At 36.4% G+C, this 20,923-nt stretch overlaps 1 long non-coding RNA gene across 2 annotated transcripts; it reads left to right on the top strand.

Annotated features, from left to right (window-relative positions):
* Positions 1-5,041: 5,041 nt before the first annotated feature.
* Positions 5,042-15,020, top strand: LOC134486715 (uncharacterized). Of its 2 annotated transcripts, XR_010066069.1 has the most exons (4): positions 5,042-5,250; positions 11,939-11,975; positions 12,365-12,541; positions 14,707-15,020. It is a non-coding gene; the product is annotated as an uncharacterized LOC134486715 (long non-coding RNA). The 2 variants fall into 2 exon arrangements; XR_010066070.1 differs by lacking the exon at positions 14,707-15,020 and having other exon boundaries at positions 12,365-12,710.
* The last annotated feature ends 5,903 nt before the right edge of the window (positions 15,021-20,923 follow it).

The raw sequence follows: 20,923 nt of genomic DNA, 5'->3' as shown, positions 1-20,923 counted from the left end.
GGCATCCTTACTTTGACCATTTGCTTGTTAACCTTCTTGAGTTCTGTGGATTATATCCTGGGTATTATGTACTTCATACATGTTCTTTTGGGTCTGAGTTACCTTATTCAGGATATTTTCTAGTTCCATCCATTTACCTAAAAAATTCATGATGTCTTTTTTCTTAATAGCGGAGTAGTATTCCATTGTGTAAACAAACCCCATTTTCTGTATCCATTCTTTCATTGTGGGACATCTGGGTTGTTTCCAATTTCTGGCTATTACAAATAAGGCCACTATGAACATAGTGGAACATGTAGACATGTGGCATGGTGGGCCATCTTTTGGGTATATGCCCAAAAGTGGTATAGCTGGGTCTTCAGGTAGATCAATTTCTAATTTTCTGAGGAGACTGCAGATTGATTTCCAGAATGGTTGTGACAATTTGCAATCCCACCAGCAAATGAAGAGTGCTTCTCTTTCTCAACAACCTCACCACCATGTGCTGTTACCTGAGTTTTTGATCTTAGCCAATCTTATTGGTATAAAGTGTTATCTTTGGGTCATTTTTATTTGCATTTCCCTGATGACTAAGGACTTTGAACACTTTTTAAGTGTTTCTCTGCCATTCCAGATTTCTCTGTTGTGAATTTTCTGTTTAGTTCTATACCCCAATTTTTGATTGGGTTGTTTGGTTTTTGAATGTTAGCTTCTTGAGTTCCTTATATATTTTGGATATTAGCCCTCTATCATATGTGGGGTTACTATATTTTTTTCCAATCCGTAGGTTGACAGTTTGTTCAACTAACCATGTCCTTTGCCTTATAGAAGATTTTTAGTCCCATTTATCAATTTTTGGTGTTAGAGACTGAGTCATTGGAGTTCTTTTTAGGAAATTCTTCCAGTGCCAATGAGTTCGAGAATCTTTTCCACTTTCTCTTCTATGAGATTCAGTGTATCTGGTTTTGTGTTGAGGTCCTTGATCCATTTGGACTTGAGCTTTGTGCAAGGTGACAAATATGGATCTATTTTCATTTTTCTACATACCAAATGCCAGTTAGACCAGCACCATTTATTAAAGATGCTTTCATTTTTCCATTGTATATTTTTGGCTTCCTTGTCAAAGATCAAGTGTGTATAAGTGTGTGATTTTATTTCTGGGACTTCAATTCTATTCCATTGATCAATGTATCTGTCCCTGTACCAATATCATGCCATTTTTTTTTATCACTATGACTCTGTAGTATAGCTTGAGGTTAGGGATGGTGATTTCCTCCAGAAGTTCTTTTATTGCTAAGAATTGTTTTGTATATCCTGGGTATGTTGTTATTTTCCAGATGAATTTGAAAATTGCTCTTTCCACGTCTTTGAAGAATTGTGTTGAAATTTTGATGGTGATTGCATTGAATCTGTAGATTGCTTTTGGTAGGTTGGACATTGGTAAATCCATGAACATGGGAGATCTCTCCCTTTTTTGAAGTCTTCTTTGATTTCTTTCTTGAGAGACTTGAAGTTCTTGTCATACAAATCTTTCACTCATTTGGTTAGAATTACCACAAGATATTTTATATTATTTGTGGCTATTGTGAAGGATGCTGTTTCCTTAATTTCTTTCTTAGCCTATTTATCATTTGTGTAAAGGAAGGGCACTGATTTACTTGAGTTGATTTTATATCCGGTCACTTTGCTGAAGTGGTTTATCAGCTATAGAAGTTCTCTGGTAGAATATTTGGGTTTGCTTATGTACACTGTCATATCATCTGCAAACAGTGATACCTTTACTTCTTCTTTGCCAATTTGTATCCTCTTGACCTCCTTTTGTTGTCTTATTGTTCTAGTTAGAACTTCAAGTATTATATTGAATAGATATGGGGAAAGTGAGCATTCTTGCCTTATTCCCGATTTTAGTGGGATTGCTTTAAGTATCTCTCTATTTAATTGAATATTGGATGTTGGTTTGATCTACATTACTTTTATTATATGTAGATATGGGCCTTGCATTCCTGATTTCTCCAATGCTTTTAACATGAAAGGGTGTTGTATTTTGCCAAATGCTTTTTCAGCTTCTGTGAGATGATCATTTGATTTTTTTGTTTGAGTTTGTTTATATCATGGATTGCATTAATGGATTTTCATATATTGAACCAACCTTGCACGTCTAGGATGAAGCACACTTAATCATGGTGAATAATGGTTTTAATGTGCTCTTGGATTTGGTTTGTGAGAATTTTGTTGAGTATTTTTGCATTGATATTCATAAGTGCAATTGGTCTGAAGTTCTCTTTTTTGTGTTTGATCCTTGTGTGATTTAGGTATCAGAGTAACTGTGGCTTTATGGAATGAATTAGGTAATGTTCCTTCTGTTTCTATTTTATGGAATAGTTTGAGGAGTGTTGGTATTAGCTGTTCTTTGAAAGTTTGGTTGAATTCTGCACTAAAGCCACCTGGTCCTAGGCTCTTTTTTGTTGGGAGGATTTTAGTGACTTCTATTATTTCCTTATGGGATATGGGCTTCTTTAGATAGTTTACCTGCACTTTATTTAACTTTAGTATGTGGTATATGTCTAGAACATCATCCATTTCATGTAGATTTTTCCAGTTTTGTAGATATAGGCTTTTTTAGTAGCCTATTTTTAATTTAACTTTTAATTAATTTTTAAAAATTTCTGCAGTTTCTGTTGTTATGTCTCTTTTTCATTTTTGATTTTGTTAATTCTGGTACTGTCTCTGGGCCTTTTAGTCAGTTTATCTAAGGGTTTACCTGTCTTGTTAATTTTCACAAAGAAAAATTTGGTTTTGTTGATTATTTGTATCCTTCCCTTTGTTTCTATTTGACTGGTTTCAGCCCTGAGTTTGTTTCCTGCTGTCTACTCCTCTTAGGTGTATTTGCTTCTTTTTGTTCTAGAGCTCTCATTGTGCTGTGAAGTTGCTACTGTAGGAGCTCTCCAATTTCTTTAAGAGGCCACTTAGTGCTATGTATTTTCCTATTAGCACTGCTTTTATTGTGTCACATAAGTTTGGGTATGCTGTGTTTTCATTTTCATTGAATTCCAGGAAGTCTTTAATTTTTTCTTTATTTCTTCTCTGACCAAGTTATTGTTTAGTAGAAAGTTGTTCAGTTTCTATGAGTATGTGGATTTTCTGTTTTTGTTGGTGTTATTGAAGTCTAGCCTTAGTCCATGGTAATCTGATAGGATGCATGGGATTATTTCAATCTCCTTATATCAGTTGAGGCTTGTTTTCTGACTGATTGTATGGTTAATTTTGGAGAAGGTACTATGAGGTGTTGAGAAGGTATATATTTTGTTTTAAGGTGAAATGTTTTGTATATATTTGTTAAATCCATTTGGTTCACAACCTCTATTAGTTTCTTTGGGTCTCATTTAGTTTCTGTTTCAATGACCTATCTATTACTGAGAGTGGGGTGTTGAAGTCTCCCACTATTATTGTGTGGGGTTCAGTGTATGTTTTGAGCTTTAATAAGGTTTCTTTCATGAATGTGGATGCCTGTGCATTTGGAGCACAGATGTTCCAAACTGAGACTTTTTCTTGATGGATTTTTGCTTTGATGAATATGAAGTGTCCTTCACCGTCTCAGTTGAAAACTTTTGGTTCAGTCTATTTTATTGGATATTATGATAGAAATTCCATCTTGTTCCTTCAGCCATTTGCTTGGAAGACTTTTTTCCAGTCTTTTACTCTGAGGTAATGTCTATCATTGTTATTGAGGTGTGTTTTTTTTGTATACAGCAAAATGCTAGATCCTGATTGCATATCCAATCTGTAAACTTATGTCTTCTTATTGGGGAATTCAGTGTGTTGATATTGAGAGATATTAAAGACAAATTGTTAGTTCCTGTTTTATTTGTTGTTGTAGGTGGCATTATGTGAATGTGACTCCCTCCTTTTGGTTTTTACCATGAGATGATTAATATCTTGTTTTTTCTTTGTAGGTACTCTGCCTGCATTGGAGGTTTCCTCCTAGATTCATCTGTAGGGACTGATTGGTAGATAGATATTTTTAAAATTTGGTTTTCTCCTAGAAGATTTTGGTTTCTCCATCTATGTTGATTGAAAGGTTTGCTGGGAAAGTTGCTTGGGTTAGCATTTGTGTTCTCTTAGGTTCTGAATGACCTCTGTCCAGGTTCTTGCCACTTTTAGTGTCTGTTGAGAAGTCTGTAATTCTGATAGGTTTGTCTTTATACATTACCTGGCCATTTTTGCTTACAGCTTTTAATATTCTTTCTTTGTTCTATGCATTTAGTGTTTTGACTATTATGTGATGAAAGGATTTTCTTTGGTGGTCCAGTGTACTTGGTGTTCTATAGGTTTCTTGTACATTTATGGCTCTCTGTCTTTAGGTTGGGAAAGTTTTCTTCTATGATTTTGTTGAAGATGTTTTCAGGTCCTTTGAGTTGGGTATCTTTGCTCTCTTCTATTTCTATTATTCTTAGATTTGGTCTTTTCATTGTGTCCTGGATTTCTTGGATGTTTTGAGTTAAGAGTATTTTTTTGTTTTGAATTTTCTTGGATAGTTGTGTTGATCTCCTCTTAGGTATCTTCTACATCTAAGATTCTCTCTTCTATCTCTTGTATTCTGTTGGTGATGCTACATCTGTAATTCCTGACCTCTTTCCTAGGTTTTCCATTTCCAGGTTTGCCTCTGTTTGTGTTTTCTTTATAAACACTATAAACCTATTTCTAGGTTTACGTTTTGGACTGCTTTGTTCAATTCCTTTACCTGATTGATTGTATATTCCTGTCATTAAAGGATTTGTTTGTTTCCTTTTTAAAAGTTTCTACCTATTTACCCATGTTCTCCTGCATTTCTTTCAGTGAGTTCTTTATATTCTCCTTAAAGGAGTCTATTATCTTCATGAGATAAGATTTTAGGTCAGTTCCTGATTTTCTGTTGGTGTGTTGGTGTATCCCGGGCTTGCTGTGGTGGGAGAAGTGGGTTCTGATTATGCTAAAGTATATTTGCTTCTGTTGCTTATGGTCTTGTGCTTGCCTCTGGACATCAGGTTGTCTCTGGTGTTAGATGGTCTGGGTGTATCTCCCTGGAGCCTGCCTCCAGTGTTCCTGGGTTGCTGCTGGTTTCCTGGGAGGCCTGTGGCTCTAGCTGTAACAGACATCTTATAAGGTCTTCAGGCTGTGGGTCTTCAAAGGAACAGAAAAGCTGCTGATTTGTTGAACTGCTTGCAGCAGATCTTCAGACCGTGTGGACTACAGGGGAACAGACAGACTGCTGGGAGGACTTCACACTGTAAGGTCAGTTGCCCTGAGGCTAGCAGAGCTTCTGGGAGGCCTTCATACTCTGGGGTCTTTAGAGCACTAACATTTTTTAAAGAAATATTTTATTAATTCTTTGATAAATTTCATACATTATGATCATATTCACCCTCAATTCCTCCCCTTAACTTCTCTCAAATCCACCTCTACCTCCTTACTCCCACATCTTACTGCTCTATGTTTTATGCCTTCTGGTATGGTTTATCATGGGTTAGAAGAGGAGTAGAGGTGGTATTTATATAGAAAATGAAGTATATTACAAACAAAATCTCAAAATAAGTGACTCTTCAAACCCTAAGACACTGTGATACTTATATTTTAGTTATGAATAATGATAAGACAGTTACTCTAGACTCATGATTTGCTTCATGTTTATTGATTTTGAATTACCTCTGTTTTTCACATGGTGAACACAGTTGTATAGTAGGTTTATATTATTTCGTCAAGAAAAATGTCCCCTAGAAGTAGAAAGAACAAGGACCCATTATTTTAAAATAGTTATGTTCGAGTTAAGTCTAAGAGCCTTACCACTTTAAGTCAGAGCTGAGTAAGCAGTGTTTTTGAGCCTCAGCGGTAAATTGTAATGCTTGATTCCAGTTCCAAGAGTGGATGACTCCAAATGGCTGCAACTTTGTGAAATCTGCAGGCTCAAGCAAGAATGAGCAGGCCTGCGTTCTCACTTTTTTCTCAGCACTCAGAGTAGACAACTCATTTTTGCATATATTATTAATATTATTTTAGGTTTTAGATAACATCACTGAAATTCATGTAAATGCTACCTTATGGCTAGCATTTATTTTTCTTTGTGAGATCTATTTGAAGCAAAAAACAAAAAAGTAATATAGTGGAATTTTGTTAAATAATAACAATAAAAGTGAAAAGTAATATAGATAAAAATTGATAAAGGGTTAAATAGCTTATATAAACACAAGTTAAAAAACACACGTGGTATTTGTATTATATATTATATTTCAATTTTGAGAGTAAAGTATATGTTCTGTTTGAAGTTTTAATTCTTTAATATAAAAATTATTAACATTTACCTGGCTGCAAATGACTTGGTCATGATGAGCTTACAAATAGAATTAATAATCATGTTCTATGTGCCAGCAATGGCTCTCAGTCTGGGAACCAGAGCAGTACTCTTCAGGAATGTATGCCAAATACGCATTTGCTTCTGCCTGTTGCAAAGCCATAGTCTACAAAATCAGAATTATCTTCAGTATTCTGGAAAATTCCTTAATTAAAGTATAACTGACTTCTTCAAACCTCAGCTTAAATATCACCTACCTTGGGAGGCCTTCCCTAGCCGCCTTCTGAAAATTAACAATCTACTCTTTCTTATTATGTCAGTTACATTTTTTTATGGATGGTACAAATGTGTTCAGTTATGTATTTAATTTCAGCACTGCTGTTTATGATCTACTTCCCAGTGTACTAAGGCTTTCTGAGTCTAGGAACAAAAGCTGCGCTATTCCTCATTGTAACTGTTGTATTTAGCTCCATGCCAGATAAGAAGCCACATTGCTTTTGTTTCCCCCAGGATGTGAACAAATGTTAATCTTTATCATGGTGCAAGATTTCAATGGAATGATATCATGATCAATTTTATAACAATTTTTTTTATTTTGTGCATGCATGTGTCTATGAACACTCACTCAAAATGTTACAGATGTCATAGATCACACTCATTTAAGACAGGATATGTGCATAGGTCAGAGAAGAACGTGTGTAAGTTCTTTCCATCTACCATGTGGGCTCTTTGGATCAAACTCAGGCCATTAGCGTAGTAAAAGAAATCTTAATCCACTGAGTCATGTTAATGTCCCTGATAATAATTTTAAAAGTATGTTATTTTATTCATTATTTGAGAATTCATGCATTCATATAATGTATTTTGACTGGATTTACCTCCACTCCTTCCGCTAACTCCTCCCAGATCCATCACTTACCCAATTTCCTCCCCCGCCCCTTTTTTTCAATAACCCACTGAGTTCAATTTGGGCTGTGCATATGTATTCCTGGATACAATAACATCTACTGTAGTGTTGTTGACCTACAAGTGGTCCCGCACTTAAAGAAAACTGATGTTTTTTCTCCAGCATACATTACCTGTGAATAGATTCTTCGGGTAGGTTGGGGGTTGTGATGCTTTCTCTTAAGACTGGCATACTGAATAAATAGATCTTGCGCAGCCAGCCATGGCTGTTGTGAGTTCCTGAACTCAGGAGCTCTGAAATGTCCAGAAAACTGCATCTCACTTGTGCTTACAACCTCAGACTCTTATCTTCTGCATCCTCTTCAATGAAAGTCTCTGAACCTAAGAGGGAGGACTGTGGTAGAAATGTTTTATTTTCTGTCAAGCATGACTAGCTGAGAATGTTTGTGTTAATTTCTGTTCACTGCAGGAAGAAATATGATACATTCTAATATATATATATATATATGTGTGTGTGTGTGTGTGTGTGTGTGTGTGTGTGTGTGTGTGTGTTTATTGGACAAGCCACATATAATGTCTTGAGTGAGTCTTCACAGACATATACAAGCACAAAATAAATAAAATTGTTATAAAATTGCCCATGGTATCATTACATTAAAATTTTGCACCATGATAAAGGCTAACATTTGTTCACACTCTAGGGGAAACAAAAACAGTGTTCCTTTTCATCTGCCATGGAGATAAATTACCTATATCGTTATCTATATCTATTTATCTATCTGTCTCTCTATCTATATATTTTTTTCAAGGAACCATGCTGTAATCATGTTTGCTGGAAACTTGTAGAGATATACCTGCCTCTGCCTCCCAAGTTCTGAAATTAAAGTGATGGGCCACTATGCCTGGTTGTCCATTTTGAAGACTTCAAATTATCTCAATTTCACTTGTATTAATTAACCAGAGAGGGACGAAAAGAAGTAAAACATTATATCTTCATGCTATTTATCTCTTGTTATAACTTATTCCTTGAAACTTTTATATATATACACCATGTATCCCGATCATATTGCCCTTCAGTTCGCTGTAATGACTTTTGTTTCCTGTCACTTTTTCTTCTCACTTTTATGTCCTCCTTCTATAATTTTTTTATTGTTTTTAACTCATGGACTCTAATTATTGCTGCAACATTCCCATGGACATGAGTTCATTCTCTGGGTTATGAGGAACTTACCAATAACTGCTCTCTTTTTTTTTCTTTTTAAAGATTTATTTGTTTATTATATTTAAGTACGCTGTAGCTGTCTTCAGACACATGAGAAGAGGGCAACCATTACAGGTGGTTGTGAGCTATCATGTGGCTGCCGGGATTTGAACTCAGGACCTCTGGAAGAGCAGGCAGTGCTCTTAATGACTGAGCCACCTCTCCAGTCCGATGTATACTTTTCTTTCTTTTCTTTTAATTAACTTGAGTATTTCTTATTTACATTTTGAATGTTATTCCCTTTCCCGGTTTCCGGGCCAACATCCCCCAACCCCTCTCCCTCCCCTTCTCTTTTGGTGTTCCCCTCCCCATCGTCCCCCCATTGCCGCCCTCCCTCCAACAATCACGTTCATTGGGGGTTCAGTCTTAGCAGGACCCAGGGCTTCCCCTTCCACTGGTGCTCTTACTAGGATATTCATTGCTACCTATGAGGTTGGAGCCCAGGGTCAGTCCATGTATAGTCTTTAGGTAGTGGCTTAGTCCCAGGAAGCTCTGGTTGGTTGGCATTGTTGTTCATATGGGATCTCGAGCCCCTTCAAGCTCTTCCAGTCCTTTCTCTGATTCCTTCAACAGGGGTCCCGTTCTCAGTTCAGTGGTTTGCTGCTGGCATTCGCCTCTGTGTTTGCTATATTCTGGCTATGTCTCTCAGGAGAGATCTACATCCGTTCCTGTTGGCCTGCACTTCTTTGCTTCATCCATCTTGTCTAATTGGGTGGCTGTATATGTATGGGCCACATGTGGGGCAGGCTCTGAATGGGTGTTCCTTCTGTCTCTGTTTTAATCTTTGCCTCCCTATCTCCTGCCAAGGGTATTCTTGTTCCCCTTTTAAAGAAGTCAATAACTGCACTGCTAAAGAAGAGGCTCTCCGTCCCTACCAGTAATCAATTAAAAGCATGGGGGCATTGCAATGATAACTCATAAGGATCTCCTGTGCCCTTTATCTGATTTTCTGCAATGTTTAAATTTTATATAATCATATTATTGTAAATAAGCTCAAGAAATTATCAATAGTGCAATGTGTATGTAAATGTCTATGTCACTTGTCAAGTGTGAATTTGTGTAACTATTAGCACAGACAAGACACAGAGCCATGAGACCACCATAGAACCTCAGAGCAACTTCACCTACTGTAATGGCTTTCAGCCCCATTCAAGCAACTGTGTATGCTGTCTATTCTTACACTTCTATTTCTGATATTGGCTGGTTAAAGAAATATAGTCATCTTACCAAACCATTAATAAATCATTTATTTATTTATTTATTTATTTATTTATTGCTAGCCATAATTGGTATCAATTTGAGAAATTGATACCGTGAAAACCCCTTACTACTGAGCTACACTACAGCCAATAGTTGGTTTGCTTTTACTCAAGAGTTTTATCTTGTTATTAGAGTTTATACCTTGCTTAACTCTCTCCTTCTTGAAGAGGATATAAGGTCCTTACAGGTTTTCAGCTGTTTTGAATAATATCAACATGAACAAGTATGTAAAGATTGCTGTGTATAAATAGCATTTTCACCTTTGTTGTGAGTTATCATGTGGTCAAAAGAATGATCCATGGTGAACAATGCCTTGGAGAACTGTGAGAGAAGCTTCAGGATAGAAGGCAAAGGGCTTTTTGTCTTTAGTGCATTTTGTTCCCTGGATTGTTCTTGGACTCGATTTCATGATTCCTGTGATAAACATTTACACTCAATTTATAAGACATGTTTACTCTTGCTGGATGTCAGTAAAGAGCTACAGAGCCCAATCTAGTCAGTGTATTCTGAATCTGGATATGACTTTCTGCCTTTCTTTTATGCTTTCCCAGATATGATCTTTAGTAGGTACCAGGAGATTGTCCTTAAATTGTTCTGTCCTGAGAAAGATCTGGGAAAGGACTTCTCCGTTAAGATTTAGGAAGTACTTACTGGCTTTTATTTACATGCTTTTCTGAATTCAAACAACCTTCCTTGGATCGTTTCTTTCTTTGTTACATTTAAGTATTTAAGTACTTACACTTAAAGTTGTCTGCAGCTTCAGATTGTAATCTGCCCCATTCTCTTAGGTCCTCAGATCCCAGGTCTCCGAGACAGATCTGCATAGGTTGGTGAAAGTTGACAGCTAAATGATTTAATGTTTTAATATCATAAATTAAAGATGTATGCTAAGTATTATAGGAAATTCAAAACTGGGAAAAGCATACAAGAGTAAATGATCATTGCTGGCATCCTTGCCATTGAAATGCTGTCACTATTTATATTTATTTCCTATTTTTTCCATAGACAAGATATTGAATTTATGGTTCCACTTATGCAATGAGCATTGTTTCCTCTCTTTCTTTTTGTTATGAAATAATATAAACACTAGGCAAAGGACAAATACTGCATGCGTGTAAGCAAATACTTATGAGACACAAAGAGTGGTAAAGTAAATGCCTCTGAGCCCAGCACCAAGTGTAATGGAGTGCACCCGTACCTTTGATTTGCACTGGAAATATGTTTCTGTTTTATCTGTGCTTTACATATTTTACATATTCTTTTGGGGGATTTAAAAGAGTCATACTGATGAAAATGTCTCACTTTTTAAAGTATGTCTTTAGGAAAGCTATCAAGCCAATGATACCATTCATCTCTGCCTGGGACTGGTAGACTGTTTCTTAGCCTTCCTCTCAAATCCCTTTCAAAACTGCTTATGGGAGGTATTGAAACATTTTGCCTTTGCAATTGCTGTGACGTATGTCTTCTTTAATTAAAGTTCAGTTACTCCTGGACTAACTAGCTAGTAATTTTGTTTTATGAGCACAGTGAAATTTCAACGAAGACTAATTTGCTGTAACTTTTGGATACTAGTACAAAATCATATTTGGAAGCTAAATATAGATTCTGGTGTTCTTTTTCTTTTCCATGGGAAGTTTGGAAAATTTAACATGAGAAAATATTTCAATTAAGATCCCTGCCAGATGCAGCAGAAACAGAATGATCTGCAGGCAGACCGACATCTAAGCAGGCTCCCCCCAACCCCCGCCCAGGGTAAGCAGCCATAGCAAACATTACACTTCAAGCAACTTCGCTTTGAGCCGGCCCTTGGCCTCACAGTAAGATTCCGTACAGTCCGAAAGTGACACCAAACAGTGATGTATTGACCAAGGAAAATGATGGCTCAACATACATTAGAAAATTGCAAAGGAGAGGGGTCAGGACATCCAAGGTGAAAATTAATCCTTCAGCAGGATTCTATCCAGTGCATCCCATGTACTAAAACCATTTTTCAAAATTGCTAAGATATATATCCTTGTATATGTTCATTTTTCATACCTATGTTGTAGAAATTTCAGCCTTTATTAATTTTAGCTATAGAAAATTATTTTCACTTATTGTTTTAATGGGTTGCTTAACGGAGTCTATATACATGCTATAACCTAAGTATTCCCTCTAATTTTTTTTGCCTAGTCTTCCCTTCAAATTTCCATTTCTTTTGTCCACAGAGGCACCAATATTGGACAAAGAACAGCCATTAATCAGGTGACCTTTATCTTCTCATCGTGTCTCCATTCCAGAGAGGTAGATATAAGCAACTAAGAAAATGTGGAAATTTGAAACTTGCATGTAGAGATGATTAATGAATGAAAGCAAATATTATAGATAACCAGGAGAGAGAAATCAAGTCAAATCAAGTCCTATAGATTCCACTAGGATAGATGATCTATAAGGAAAAAATATAATGATTTAGTGAAAATTGCTCAAGAAATAATGTTCCAGGTAAAGGGAATGTCTTGTGAACTTAGCAATAGAAAAAAAAATAGTTGAGCTAAGCACACATTTCCTAAAGAAACACTGACAATAGATAAAGTCAAGTAGGATGCAAGAACAAGTTGTTCTGAACACTCTAATAGAATTTTGTGTTCCTGCAGGATTGTGATGGAATCAACAATATTACAGGAGTTCTGTGCAAGTTTTTAAAGATGAGAACATGTCCATTGACTAGTTTAGTGGAGATTCAATGTGATGACACGAGATGGAATGGATAACAGAGGGCGCGAAGTTGAGCAGATACCTCACAGGCATCTGGAGATATTCATACTTCCTAGGTTAATATTAATGTTATAGCTGCAGTATTAAATCTGGTGGGTCTATATAAGTGGAGAAAAAATAAGAAGGATTCATGCTTTGATCTTGTGAATCATACTATTTTAGATAAAAAAAGGTCAACAGACACAAATAAATCCAGCAGAATTAAAATATTTGAGTAGTAAAAAATGTTAATTTTCATGTCTTTTAAATTCTCATGTCTTTTAAATGAATTTAAATGATTTTATTAGTTTATGTGCATGTGTGTTTTGCTGTCATGTGTATATCTGCAATCCATGTAAGGTTGGTACCCTCAGAGGCCAGAATCCTCTGGATGTGGAGTTACAGATGGTTGTTGGCCACCATGTTAGAGCTGGGAATTGAACCCAGTTTTTCTAGAAGATCAGCCAATACTCTTAATTGCTTAGCCATCTTTTTAGTTCTCCTATTTTTTATTATGTTTGTATTTCTTGCCAAAAAATTATAAATTTAATTGACTTGTTGAATGATAAAGATACATTTATTCTTCAGTTTAGCTTGTGGTATCATTGACTGTGCAAAATGACCAACTGCAATAATTGTACATTTCATATACAAATCTAAGAATCTTTTTGGTCTTGACATGTTAATATAAATACAGCTATAATCTTTATATATATATATACATATATATATATATATAGTTAAGACTAATGAATATGTCCATGGATTATTAACTAGAAGAGAACTATAATCAGCGAGAGGCAAAGAAAATAATTTTAACCTAGAAATTGAATGTAGATATTAAGAATTTTATTTTTAGAATTACATAATTTTCAGAAACTTAAGTATTCTCTAAATTTTATTGATGAATTGGAGTAAGAAGACTTTTATAGTCACTACAATTTTCAATAAAATCACTGAAATTAAGTATAAAGAAATTTGACTTGGTTTAAGGATACCCATGAGATGTAGACCCACATAGAAACATTTGTTTAGGCACAATATATACGTGGTGGCTATTCCTGGTTGTCAACTTGACTACCTCCAGAATGAACTACAGTTCAAAACTCTGATAGAATTGTTTCTGTCCAAAAGAACTGCAGGGATGGAAATAGAGAAGAGCCCGAGGAAAAGGAGGCCCAGTGACATGCTCAAATTGGGATCCATCTCAAGGGAAGTCTCCAACACCTGACACTATGACTAATGCTATGGCGTACTTACAGACAGGAGCCTAGCATGGCTGCCCTCTGAGGAGCGCAACACACAGCTGAAAGTTTCAGATGCAGATACTTATGCCCAACCAGTGGATAGAAACCTGGGACCCCTGTGGTTGAATTAGGGAAAGGCTGGAAGAAGCTGAGGAGGACGGTGACCCCATAGGAAGACCAGCAGTCTCAGCTAACCTGGATGCCCTGGGATCCCTCAGACACTGAGCCAACTACCGACACCAGCTGATAAGAGCCCTGGACACATATACAGCAGAGGACTGGCCTCAGTGAAAGATGTATCTGACCTCCTAAGACTTGAGACCCCAGGGAGTGTGCAGGTCTGGTTGGATGGGGTGGGGTGGGTATGGGGATGTGGTGACATCTTCATGGAGACAGGGGAGAGATGGGGAGAAATGGGGGACAGGAGGTATGGCATGAGGAACAGTCAGAGGTCAGACTGTGAGGGGGATAACAACTGGACTGTAAATAAAACAAAATTAAAAAAAAAAAAGAGGGAAAACAATTCTTGAAAGAAGGAAAAAAAACCAAAATCTGTAGGTGCTGCCTTTACTTGTAAAACAATCTCTTAAGAAGAAAATACAATGAGCAGTATAATCTAGACAGTAATATCTTTATAAGCAATATATTTGTTCTTTGAATATTCTATACACTTATGTGATGTACATTGATCATCTCTAGTCTGCTACTCTTTCCCCACTCACTTCCCCAAGTAGCCTACCCTCCACCCTCCGTTTTTCTATCATTAAACAGAACTGAAGTTTTTTTGTGTGTGTGTATAATAATATATAATTCCTGAACTAATGATTTATATGTGTTGCTTATGAGAATATTAACTTTTCCACACCTATCCTCTTGCATCAACTTAGAATGCCAAAATGTGCATCAAAATGCTTTAAACAAAGAAGTGTTTCAGGTTTCTAAAAATGCTCAATTTTTGCCCAATTAAAAATTTACTTCATATTTTATTTCTTTAGCTTCTTTTCTGTTGAATGCTTCTGGGACTACTTTATGAAACACAACTTCAAAGCATCTGACAGAGAACAATGTCCTTGTCTTTGAGGAGTAGCACTTCATTTTCTTGGTCAGCAACTAAATCTAATATTGTGCTTAAATATGAAACGCATGTAGAGAATATCCTGTGATAATAAAGGCAAGACCATCATAAATTAAAAGAAACTCATCCGAGTTCACAGCTTAGGACGTATTAATTAGTTAATTTAGGCAAACTGGAATGTTAACAGTAGAGCCATTGTGTTCATCACAAATAAAGTCAATTGAGTAAAATGAACCCGTGTCACCATAATATTTGGTCATTTCTGTAAAATAAATCCTCTATGTTTTTGTCTGGATCAGAAACAAGTTTATATCAGGTGATGCAGATATATATGTATATATATATGTGTGTGTGTGTATGTATGTATTATGTTTATTATCTATACACAATATAATGTTCTATTATATGTAAAATTTTTGTATTATGAGAAAAATGGAAGATCACTACGGCATGCCTATTTAAACAGTAGGTGACATGGGTTCCATTATCCTACAGAGATGAAGAGAGTATTTGTTGCTCTCATTTGGTGTGCATAGATTATAGAACGAAAGTTAGAAATACCAAGATGGCATTGCAAACAAGCGTCAACTGTGGACTCAACAGACAGTCAGAATACATTAAAAGTCTTGTTTACATAGTCACATCATTAGACTATTTTTTTTAACAACAATCTTCTTTTCTGAGGAGTATGGGCCATTGCACATTTTCTTTTAATTGTACATCACGGATGAAGAGCTTGCATTTCAGATAAAGGTAAAGCAGCTGACACTGAAAAGGAAGTAATGAATAGAACAAGAACCTGGAAACAAGAACCTGGATTCATAGAATCTTTGTCAAATGAAGTATAAAGTCAATGGTATGTTTTTATTTGATCACTATAAGAAAATGTGCTTCATTAAAATAACAAAAACCATTGACTATGCTGATAATATTAATTAGAAAGCTATGAGCTCTGTAGGTTTCCTGAATCCAGCACAGTACAGAAAAATACACAGCACTTGAAAGACTGACAGGAGATAATAGTAGTATTCACTTTTCAGAGGAAGAGGGCAATTTGATATGTTGGCCTGACACAAGAACATTCTGAGAATATGCCTTCCTGATGACTGTAGCGTTTTCAAATTAAGTAAAATGAGTGGGAGAGTGAAGCAGTGTACACTCACTCTTGTAATATAAAGGCATTAAAGCAGATGGACTCAAGGGCCTGTGGCCAAGTGCGAGAGAATTAACTGAATAAGGATGGGCGAGTCTTCATCATCAAACACATTAACTGATTGTGCAGTGTTAGGACAGTATGAACTCTTTTCTGGACTGTTTGATTTAGAATAAACATGCTTCTAGAGGGACCCGTAAGAGGAGAGACAGGTGAACAACTAAAATGTGTTTAGGAAGAGTTATAGCCAAAAGGGTCCTTGGCTTTGCTTAAGCTTAGCCCCTAGCACTATGACACTTGATGCATGTAGACTTGGAAGAGTCACTGACATACATAGATGGAAGACACATCAAGCGAATGGCTTCAGCTTGAACTCCCCATGTTTTACTTTAACTTTGAAAAAATAATTTTCTTAACTTACCTAGTTTGGCTAGTAAAGACTATTTTATAGAAAGATAACCACTGCATGTTGAACACTATTTCAATTATGTTAATTAATTGAAAACAGGTATCACTTTCTTACTTTAATACTGAACACCAGGAGATGCCTTCCCTGTGTGCTCAGTCTGATTTGAGAGAGGGAAATAGAGAACTTGTCTGGACAGTCCCTTCTGTTATGCAACAGCATGTGTAAGGAACCCCAGCCCTCTTTTTCCATGGAATGCTTTCCCATGCCTTCTGATACTTTCATGCACATATCTGTGGATGATACATCAGAATGATGCAGAGAAGCCGGTCCAGGAGCACGACATTGATTCTATTTATATTCCCTCCTCTTCATTTTATGTTACATCAGATATAAGCTTCTGTTGTTTAAGTCAGTTCTTTTTTCCTTCCATTGATTGAAAACATATCTTTCTCACACGATGTATCCTGATTTCTCTTCCCTCCCAGCTCTTCCACACCTCCCCTTCCATCATCCCCTGTGTTGTCCCTCATCAGAAAACAAACAGGCTAATATGGGATAATAATAAAATCAATTAAAATAAAATAAAATAAATAAGACAAAAACCAACACATCAGAATTGGACAAAACAAACAAGCAGAATAAAAAGAGCCCAAGAGAAGGCACAAGAAACAGAGACCCATTTGTTCGAACACTAAAGAATCTTATAAAAACACTTCTAGAAGCTGTATCATATCCACAGAGGACCTTTCCAACAGTCTTTCCCTGCACCAATGAATTGAAGGCTACTCCCACTTTCTCTTCTATTGTGTTCAATTCATCTGGTTTAATGTGTTGGCCTTTGATCCATTTGGATTTCAGTTTTTGTAGGGTGATAATGATGGATATATTAGGAACTTCAGTCATGCAGCCCTTCAGTTTGACCAATGTCATTCATTAAGATGCTGTCTTTTTCCCTGTATGTATTTTGGACTTATTTATCAAAGCTCAGGTGTCCATAGGAATGTGGATTCATATGTAGATCTTCAATTCAATTATATTGATTGGCATGTCTGCTTTTGTATCAGTATCATCTCTTGTAATTATGATAGCTCTGTAGTACAAGAAATCAGAAATAGTGGTTCTTCTAGCAGTTTCTTTTTTTATTCAGGAATGTTTTTTATCTCCTATTTGGTTGGTTGTGTGTGTGTGCATGTGTGTGTGTGTGTGTGTGTGTGTGTGTGTGTGTGTTTAACCTTTCATAGTAGTAGGGAATATATAAAGTAAATGGAATTGTTATAAATAGTCTTACACAATTACTCTAGGGTGTTTTCCTAGCAGGAAATTATTCAAACTTGATGTAAGCTACAAGACAATTAACAGTACTCTCTTGTTTTCCCATTTACCATCTTCATGGTAACATGTATAGGCACATTAATAGATGCTTCCCTTTAAGAATAACTAATGGGGAAATGTTGACACAGATAAATAGAACACTGCTTCCTTAAAAATTAATTCATTGCTCATATTAAAAAGGATTCAGTGTATTAACGAAGTTTGTTACAACCAATTACTCCTGTTCTTCACAATTGTGTTTCATATTAAAAGCCTCCTTGAAAGATACAAATGACCCCATATAGAGAACTTTATTTAATTAGCCCAGAGTAGGACTAGTGTTTGTTTTCTGACATGTCCTCCAGTTGGCATGAGTGAACATCAAGGGCTGGGTTGCATTAAACTAGATCCTTGAAGTAGCCACCGTTGGCTTGTACAGCATAGGTGACATGTGCTGAAAAAAAATTAATAAGTGGCCTACTTCTAATGTTGCAGCACAGCCTTGGGAACTTGGTTATTAGACTGGAAACAATTTTTTTAAACCGACTCTTGCAGGAGAAAGCAATAAGGATGAGGAGCCCTAAGTTGTCTTCCTGTTTCATTGTTATTTTAATTGAAATCTGGGACGAACAGGAGGATAGGCAATTCAAGATGTAAACCCGATTAATAAAATTGCATGGTCATAAATATGCTTTACGTATGAGTTACAGAGCATAACCATAGATGAACTATCAGGAAATATCAGGAAGTATCACAAAGAAATGCAAAATAAGAATAATTAACAGTGTTGCCTAGCATGGATGAATTTAGGTAATGTAACATTTTTATAATCCAAACACAAAGATGCTCATAGTTATTTAAAATATCATTTGTACATGGGTTGAGGAGAAATACATATTGTCTTTAAGTTAGTAGGGTTCTTACATACAATAAGAGTCATATACAAACACTATCAAGGATATAAGTAAACATGTAGTTGAGTGGGTTATTTTAAGAGAATCATCACAGTATTTAGCAACTGGATTAAAATAAAACTATCCAGGAGTGGGAAGCTGGATCAGTCAGTAAAGTGCTACTCTTCAAGTGGATCACCAGAGTTCAGATCCTCAGTATGCACATAAAAGTCAGTCATTGTAACACAAAGTATTTGTAAACCCAGAACAGGAGCATGGTAGACCAGAAACAGACCGGTCTGCGGAGCTCATTGACCAACCAGTCTTGCAAAGTTTTGACGTCTAGAATCCATGAGACCCCTTGTTTCAAGGGACAAGGATGAAAAATAATCAAGGAATATATTCAATGTCCATCTCTGGCCTCCACCTGAAAAAGTATGGCAACACACACATGCACACACACATGTTTGTCCAAGCAAGGTACCATACATATATACACAGCAGCATTCTTAGCAAGCTTGTTCTTTAGTTCACCTTAAAACACAGCTGAACATGCTACCTCCTGTGTGATGCATGCCATCTCTCCCTATAAGAATCACTCTTACTTCTTGTACAATTCTGCTACTCTACTGAGCCCAGCTAGGCTATAACACAGTACTGCTGCAATAAACATACTGAACTGCCCAGATTTTCTTCTCTACTTTCATTCACTCATTAATTTACAACATGTTTGGGAATGATTCTGCACCAAATTTTTTACATGAAGACTTTACCATTTAGATACTTCTTGTCCATTTTTTGGGGGCTGACATTCTCTATAGATTTCTGGCAGCTGTGTCTGCTGCTTGATTACACTCGGTTTATGACAGTTTACTAAGACGGTTGCTTCTAAAGCAGGGCCATCAAGTCTAGTCACCTCTTCATGGTCAGCAGTTGCTTCCGGTACTCCATTTGTAGATCCAATAAGAGAAGAATTGTGATATATAGCACTACCATTTATTTACAACTGAGAACTTCTATAGAGGAGGTCCTTGAATCTTCTTAGCAATGGAATAGAATAGACGAATGCTACCATTCTTCTTCAACAAATTCTTCCAGTAAGTTGCTTTTCTACTATGTCTTACATGTTAACAATAATTTAATGTCTGATTAACACATAGGTCTAAACATACCTACATGAAATGGTGCATCTATCTCAAATATTATTTTTCTAAACTGTTTATTGTTATTCTGTCTACATTGGTGTTCTTTCTGCTTGAATGTATATGTGTGAGTGTGCCAGATGCCCTGGAACTGGGGCTACAGACATTTGTGAGCTGCCATGTTGGGGCTGGGAATTGAACCTGGGTCTTAACCACTAAGCTATCTCTCCAAACCCTCAATATTATTTTTGTTAAAGCAAAAGCTATTACATCACATGATGGGCTTCATGGTAGCCTGTGACACACCTGTACAAGAGAAAATCAGGTTATACAAGTTTATATGATGTTGAACACCATACTGAGCTCACTGTGCTCTTGCTAAACATAAGAGATGTTACTTGACTAAACACAATGGGTCTTCAAGAGTATATTTTCAGCTATGATTGCTTGGGTCCATACTTTGGAACTTTTGTGGGGTTTTCTTTTCATGTATGTTTTTTAATTACATCATATATGGGTCAGCAAGACAGTTCTGAGGTATAAAAATGCTCGTCTTGTAAGCATCAGGACCCGATTTCATTCCCAGAACTCATGGTAGAAGGGAACTAAAGAACTAATTTCTGAAACTTTCCTTCTAAACTTTGAAAGCATACCCCACACAGAGACATGCACACACACACACACACACCATACATACATGTACACATCATATACGAGCATGAACAATAAAAATATAAACTGAGAGGTTTTAAAAAAATCACATTACACTAGAATGTCAGTGAATACAGATCATTCTAACTTAAGCTTCTCTGAGGTACATCATCAACTCTACTCTCCTTTGAAGCAAGTCTCAGTCAGTGTTTAGTAGCCTGGTTAGCACGTGGGCAGTATGTTAATGCAGGAGCCCTTGATGCATTTCCAGAAGTTAGGCCCAGATTCCGGCTAGCATGTTTGAATCCACTGATTCTTTACAGAATTTAATTTTTAAAACATGAAATTGTGTGTGTGTGTGTGTGTGTGTGTGTGTGTGTGTGTGTGTGAGAGAGAGAGAGAGAGAGAGAGAGAGAGAGAGAGAGAGAGTGTGTGTGTGTGTGTGTGTGTGTTACATTTGGAATTTTCGGAGAAAATTTGAATGTAAGTACAGAGTAAACTATGTACGGATTAAACACAGCTGCCCAGATGTCTAAACTATCAAAAGACTTTGCTAAGTAAGCGATTCTTTAGAAAAG

This window comes from Rattus norvegicus, chromosome 4, assembly GCF_036323735.1.
Source record: "Rattus norvegicus strain BN/NHsdMcwi chromosome 4, GRCr8, whole genome shotgun sequence".
Taxonomy (NCBI): Eukaryota; Metazoa; Chordata; class Mammalia; order Rodentia; family Muridae; genus Rattus; species Rattus norvegicus.
This window is presented reverse-complemented; position numbering and strand designations above follow the sequence as displayed.